We start from the raw sequence: 8,019 nt of genomic DNA on the forward strand, positions 1-8,019 counted from the left end.
AATATGTGTTAAAAGAAATTTAACGTACAATAAAAATGAGTTTGAACGATTTAATTCGTACAGTTCTTGAACTTGACGATCGTGATCTTATAACAGTTGGTTTTATAGGTGAAAGGTAGAGAAAGAGTGAGGGAAAAATCAATAATACAGAAAAATTTCTTCAAAAGAATGTAAGAAGTTTTCCTTTTCATGCACTTCTGAGATCCAATGTTTTACATAGCTGTAATGATCTTACCTTTCCTTCTTTTCATCTACTGTATTGGCCTCAATTATAGGATTATTGTTATTGAAAGAGTTGTGATATTTGTACAACCATTTGTGACAGGTTTGAATTCAAAGGTTGTTACTAGAGATGAGGATGTTTCAAGTGGTTTAAGCCGAAAGGCCTCTTCTTCATCTGTGCTTCTAAGCTCTAGGACTGAGGGCGAGATACTGCATTCAAACTATTTGAAGTGTTTCACTATCATTGAGATAAGAGCCGCAACAAGGAACTTTCGTCCAGATAGTATGATTGGCGAAGGTGGATTTGGTTGTGTATTTAAGGGTTGGATCGACGAGCACACACTAGCTCCTACTAAACCAGATACTGGTTTTGTTATTGCTGTGAAGAGGCTTAACAAAGAAAGCAATCAGGGACATAGTGAATGGTTGGTGTGTGTCATGTAGGCTCAATAATTTAGAATTTGATTGCACTTTGAAGTTATGAAAATATCAAATTAGTATTTAAACACAAGTTGTAATCTGTAACTTTAAGCTGGAATGATAGAAAATCACTGCAGCCACTATGCAGTTGGAGACATAGGCACAATTGACCAAACTCCGTGATCAAATCTTGTGCATTCTTTGTTTGCATTTTTTGAGTATGTTTTCTCTTGAACCAGGGTTGTTATTCTAACATTAACCATGTATTTCATAGACAGAAATCAATTACCTTGGACAGCTGCATCATCCAAATCTAGTGAAACTGATAGGTTACTGCTTAGAGGATGACTACCGGATTTTGGTATATCAATATGTGACCAAAGGAAGTTTGGATAATCATTTGTTTAGGAGTATGTTATTAACTTTCCTCCTTCAATTAGTCTTTTTTCCAAGCTTTTTTATCAGTTCTTTCATTTACTAGTAAGTATATTAAATCCCTCAAAATCTCATCTCTACCTAATGTTTATGGATCAGGAGCTTCTTGGAAAATCCGAATGAAGATAGCTCTTGATTCTGCCAAGGGTCTTGCATTTCTTCACAGTGATGAAAATATATCGAGACTTCAAAACTTCTAACATCTTGATTGATTCTGTAAGTGAATTACGTTGATCTTACTAATTAGAGAGATTACTAATTAGACTTGCGTTGTAACATTCCATTTTGTTAACAAACAGAACTATAATGCAAAACTCTCGGATTTTGGGATGGCAAAAGATGGACCAGAAGGTGGCAAGAGTCATGTCTCTACAAGGATAATGGGCACCCCAGGCTATGCAGCTCCCGAGTATCTAGCCACAGGTATCAGCAAATTATTTTTGCAAATATATTTCATCATATGATAGTGGATGAGAAATTTGAACCTGGAAGTTATATATGTGCAGAACAATTTAAGACCAATATATTATTTGCACTATCAATTTCATTGTGTTGAAACTACTAGGAAAAAGATAGTCTCTACTCGTTCGAATCGACATTTAATTCTTCCCACGTACTTTAGTATACTTAGACTCAGATGCTGTCTACATTTTAATTCAAATTCAACAAGCAATGCTGACAAAAACCCTCCACTTTTAGTACGCCTATGTTTGAATTCACGGCCAGACATGGAAGTCTTAAAACATGGTTTGACCACAAATTAGTTATGCTTGGCGTCTGGTCCCTTAAATTGTTCCAGTCCCAAAGTCAATTTTTCCAAAAATCTTAGATTTATAGCTTTCTGATGAAATCAATTTTCTTCACCACAGAACAATGTATTCACTACATGAGTTCACTTCCCCTCCCCAACTACTATGTGCTGCTACTCCTCGCTTTCGTAAGGTCTATAGTCAGTAGTGATTATTACATCTTACAACAACAGAATGAAAAAAACCACAATTTCATTCCTAACCTTTTTTCCCGTTGTCTTTTTTGTGAAGGTCACCTAACCAAAAAGAGCGATGTATACAGTTTCGGGGTCGTTCTCCTAGAAATCATGTCAGGGAAACGTGTATTGGATAAAAACCGACCATCTGGAGAGCATGATTTAGTTGCATGGGCCAAACCATTACTCATGAGCAACGCAAAATTTCCCAAGTCATGGATGCTCGTATAGAATGCGAATACTCGTCGCATGAAGCAATTAAGGTAGCTCATGTTGCAATTCGATGTCTGTCGGCAGAACAAAAATACAGACCAAACATTGAGGAGGTGGTGAGATCGTTGGAACAACTTCAGGATTCCAATGACAAAACAAATGGGCATAGCTTAAGCAGCAGTGGTTCAAAACAGCATGGAAAAAGCGTCGATGAATCTTTAAGTGGAGAAGGTACTTCTAATATGAGTTCATATGACACATACTTCAGACGGTATACATAGATAGGGTGTTTCCTATATTCCTCATCCATATCATCCAATGGCATGTCTAGTTGTTGACTTGCTGTACAGATTTTCATGCCGAAACGTCAGTGACAAAAGTTTTTCTTTTCACATTCCAACAATTCTTTCTCATCATACTCTATCATTATGTGTATATGAAAGTGAGTACTAGAGAAAATGCATACGTATGGACGATGAGTTAAGTGCATATTTGGATTAGTAGCGGATCACTCATTAGCACTTCTTAATGCATATGTGCCCTGCTTTTGTTTAAAATTTATAATGTACCTTTTCCTTACTATGATTTTGCACCATGACTCTGCCACCGGCAAATCCTTTGTCAATAGAAACATACACCGTAAATGCAACATCATAAATTTCTGTGTAATTTATACAAAAATGTGTCTTTGTAACGTATGTATACGTACTTGCACTAAGCCAATCACAAATTTTCTTTTAACTTTTACAAAGAGTTTCCATATCTTAAAGTGACTTCAATAGTATTATGGATGTGTCGTTTTTGAAACAACCATGATATTTGAACATCCTTAAATCTCAAACGCTCAAAGTACAACCATTTAAACTATATCACGTGAAAGGGAATTTTTTGTTTTACTTATTATTGTTGCTATGTAGCTGCCTATTGCACTCTTTCTTGTATTCATTATTGGTTTATGGAGATTGGTGGATAGCATTGTGGTGTAGTTAGTAATGCAGATTGAATGGTTTGGGGGAGAAATTTCGTAATTTGCATAACAATCAGGGGAGTGTATTTGGAGCTTTTGTTGCCAAAATGCCTATGATTGATTCCATAACAATCAGGATATGGAGGAGAATGACCAAGGCAATTGTCCCACATCGATAACTATAGGTAAAATCGAGATGATCTTTAGTTATAAAACTAATAACTATGAAACAATCTGTGCATAGTAACATATGAGTATTTTTACTAACGGGTCATACATTGACTCTTAATATTGCATATGGTGTTTATTGAGAAGTTGAATTTAATTTTTCAACTTCTCGGAAACATCTATGTAATATTAATAAAATTATAAATAAATTATTTTTGTTTAAGAGAGTAAAATAATAATGGGTCTTGCTAACAAGTGTCCTAAGGGCATTGTTTAAGGAACCCAAAAAAAGAAACTATGTCTTGAAAATACAAGTCAAACACTTTTTAAAGTCATAACCGTACAATTTTCAATGCGAAAATTGCTACTTTTAGATGCTTAAACAATGCCCTTAGGGCACTTGTTAGCATTTTCCAATAATAATTAATAGTTCTTTCGAAAAGAAAACTATAATTAATGTCGAAATGTTACCCATTGTCCTTATGAAATTTTTTAAGAATCTTTAATTAGTAAAATTTATTTAAATAGTAAATTTTTATATAAATTAATAGATTAAATACATTGAACTATTAAAAAAATGTTTATATAAAAAAGTTAAGGCTAAAAATATGTAAAAAGTCCTTGTAAGTTTGCGTGTTTTTGGTTTTCATCCCTGTATCTTTTTTTGTTCTAAAATAAAACCTGTAAGTTGTTAACTTTTTTGGTTTTAGTCCCTAACGTTAACTTCTGTTAAAAAAACGCGTTGCTGGCAAACGAGACACACGTGGCGAAGGCTGAGTTGGCGTTGAAGGACGAAAACCAAAAACGCAAATTTGCATATGGACGAAAATGAAAAAACATAAACATCAAAATTTGAAATTTAAAAACTATATCTTCTTCATCCCTCTGTTTTCTCATGTTCATCTCCCTTCCAATTTCTTCATCTCCCTAAAAATGGGAGTTTGAGCTAACGTTTTTTAAATTTCAATTGTAAAAGTGAGATTCTCTAAGAGTATACTTTCTGGTGTAAACGTCGATTCTTCCTTTATCTAAATGGCTGCACATTTTCTCAATTCTAAGCTAGGGTTGTTGATGTTTATATACCTTGGACCACTGGTTGGTGTTAGCCCAAGGAAGTTCTTCGAAAACAGATTGGGATCGTGACAAAACAGATTGGAATTCAGAGAGTTACTAATGACAAAACAAGAAGAAGCCACTGCTAATTGAAACTAAACTATCCTTCATTAGTTTAATCTGTATAGTCACATGGTTCGCAATTCGTTTCGGTACGTGGTACGGGTTCGGGTACGCGGTTCGCAACTCTGAAAGAATTCGGTACGTGAAGGGGTATACATAGTCGGTACGCTTGGGTTCACGACGCTTTAAATATAACAATTAATACACTGTAAATGATATAACAAATTTAAATATAAATAGAGAATGAAAATATTAATACTATCAATGGAAATAAGAACAATTATTACCAAAAAAAAAAAAAAATGGAAATAAGAACAATTGCAAAAATCTAAAGGCATACTCATAACCTCACTAATATGAGAACATTGAGATATAGCATTACTTGAAATAGTCCCACATCGGATAGTAAACAAACATTGAAGGGAAAGCTATGTTATAAATAACGCAGCCTCCTACTTTCAGTTTTCAACGAGTTACTGAGAGCTTCCGTTCCTTAAAGGTTGGGACCAGTGATTTTACAGCTCTCTATTGCTAGGAATAATCGCTTGCCAATGTCTTCTTCTTTTTTGAAGGAAACTTCCCAATGCTCTTTGTTAATTAGTTTAAATTTTTTATTATTTCTCTGGTCTTTACTTTTTGACTTGGTACGCTGGGTACTTGGTTCAGTAGGAATTCTTCACGATTTTAGGTGAATCGGTTCGCAAAAGTATTGTGAACCGGTTTGTGTGAGAACCGGTTCACGGTTCTCTAGCTGTCAGGCGAATTCTGGGGCTATGATCTGTAATAATGATAAAAGGGAGGTTAAGGATTATACCTCCACAACAATATATATGACTAACATTAGCATATACTACCACCAACATACTAATATAACTAATATTTGTCATATGAAAAAAATTGTAATCTTTGAAGTAAAAACTCTTAATTATTTGCATACTTCATTGGAAGCAAAACTTGGTGGCTTCAATGTTATTTTATTTTGTAAATTTGTTTCCTTTAAAGACCCAATTCATGCTGGATCAGCTCTATGATCTTCAACGCAAGCTATGAGAACAATTTTTCTTTCCTTTTCCACTGTATGATATCTTATTCTAGCAGTCTGCTTTTACTCACCAATTAATGTTACTTGTGTAAGCGAGGGTAACAAGTCTCTCAGACAAAGGGTATGTAAAAAAAACACCTCATCAATCATGTTAAGTTATAGAAATCAACAAAACTATATATGACCAAACAACTGATATTGTCATTTTGGCAGAGAGATGAACAAGAGAAAACAGAGGGCTGAAGAAGATATAGTTTTTAAATTTCTAATTTTGATGTTTACGTTTTTTCAGTTTCGTCCCCCTGCAAATTTGTATTTTTGGTTTTGGTCCCTTAACGCCAACTCAGCCTTTGCCATGTGTGTCTCTGTTTGCCAGCAACGCGTTTTTTAACAGAAGTTAACGTTAAGGACTAAAACCAAAAAGTTAAGAATTTACAGGGTTTGTTTTAGAACAAAAAAAGATACAGGGACGAAAACCGAAAACACGCGAACTTATAGAGACCTTTTACATATTTAAGCCTTTTTTTAATTAAGAATTTTTAAAGAGTGCCCTCAGAGCATTTTTTAGCAAGACTCGATTAAGTTACTTATTTTGGTTCCTTAAATAATGTCCTAAGGGTCCCTCAAGAGAATTAGAAAACGATAAAGTAATAAATAGTAGGGGACATAATATGAAAGTAAACATTAACGACTCTTTGATATGGTAAAGTGACATACATAATTTGAAACAAACAAATTTTGTTAAAATGATATAATTTAAAACAGATGGAGTATTTCTTTTATTTATTTGAATTGGTTTAAAGGGTTTTTATATCATGTGCAAATTTACACATGTGAAGAAATTCAAAATAGTAAGTTTGTAATGAAACATGTGCATTTTCTATTAAATATATAATTTTTTAATAAATAATTGTTGTTTTTCAAGAAAAAATTATTACTTTTAATTGCTTTAACTTGTGCAATATTGCACCTATTAGAAAAACACGAACTTAAATTAGGGTCTTTTTTTTTAATGGCAAAATATATTATACATAAGGGGATTAAATATCAAGTATTACACCAAAAAGAGAAAATAAAAACACCAAAAACCCTCCAAGAAAAACCACCAACACCCTCAAAATGCCTTGAATTGTCATGCTTTTTAATTTGCAAAATATCGCTTATATATTTAATTCATAAATAAGAGAAATACACTAATAATTAAATATATTTTTCACTAAATTAATTGATCAATGATAAATATTTATTTTGAATATGGTTAATAGATTAATTTGACCGTATTTTTTTTTTGGGTTTGGTAGTCTATTGGCTAGAAATTCACTCTTGTGAATATATGGGGAATACTATAAGGAATCCAGAGTTAAAATTTTAATTCCCGCATATTGCAGCGTCTTTGTCAATTGAGTTACATTCACAGGGACAACGTATAACCACCTTTTAATTCATGAAAAATTACACTTATTTCTCATGAGGTTTTTTTTAAACAACACTAACCCCCCCCCCCCCCCCCCCCCCCCCTCTAGTTTTCAACTAAACAGAAACCTCCCTTGAATTTTATTAAAAGTTGCTAGTACCTCCCTTATAAGAACTTCCACGAATATTCACCTTCAATAACCATTGTCTCTTTCTTCCACGAGCTCTTTCATTCTCTTCCACCGTTTACAATTTGATAAGGGACAAGTGAATGAAAGAGAACAAAATTAAATATTTTTCAATTGCAAACGGTGGAAGAGAATTAAATAGCTCGTTGGAGAGAGACAATGGTTATGTGAATGTAAGCGAAAGTGGAAGGTGTTAAGTAACATACAACCAATCACGTATGTTTAATCACAGTGAATACTTGATAGTCACGGTGCAAAATCACATGGTATAAAAGCTACATTTTAAAATTTCAAACAAAATCAAGGCGCACATGCATTGAAAAGTGCCAACGAGTAATCCAATGCTAATCCAAATATACACTTAACACTGTTAAATTTAAAACTACTTTTACATATAACTCACCATCCATACTTAACAAGTTAGTATATTATAATTTTTTATCTTCGGCTAAATTTTTTTTTTCCTCTAGTTTTGAGGTTAATTTCAAAAGAAATTATGTTCATTACTTCTAGTTTAAAAACCATCTTGGAAGAAAATTGATTCAAAATACTTACAACATCCTGCTTGTCTTTCCTACAATTGTTCAAACAATGAAACCATGAATTGTACAATTAAGTTCTTCTAAATTTAACCAATTTAACCTGCTATCAAAATCCCTTTTAGCTTGATATCATGTTCTTTTTAGATTAACTGCAAAAGATATACTACATACCAACTTCTAATTTGAAAGTCCTTATTTATGGTAATAAACATGGTCTGCTATTGTGGGAACTAATTAACTCACTAAAC

General features: G+C 33.2%; 1 pseudogene across 1 annotated transcript; it reads left to right on the plus strand.

The window, feature by feature from the left end:
* The first annotated feature begins 35 nt into the window (after positions 1-35).
* On the plus strand, positions 36-2,870 carry LOC146939718 (receptor-like cytoplasmic kinase 176; annotated as a pseudogene). The gene is made up of 6 exons (XR_015030010.1): positions 36-115; positions 276-651; positions 917-1,052; positions 1,177-1,293; positions 1,377-1,500; positions 2,118-2,870. The product of XR_015030010.1 is annotated as a receptor-like cytoplasmic kinase 176 (transcript).
* Positions 2,871-8,019: the final 5,149 nt, after the last annotated feature.

The sequence above is a fragment of the Medicago sativa genome, chromosome 3 (assembly GCF_051527215.1).
Source record: "Medicago sativa cultivar Bolivia chromosome 3, Bolivia_mono, whole genome shotgun sequence".
Taxonomy (NCBI): domain Eukaryota; kingdom Viridiplantae; phylum Streptophyta; class Magnoliopsida; order Fabales; family Fabaceae; genus Medicago; species Medicago sativa.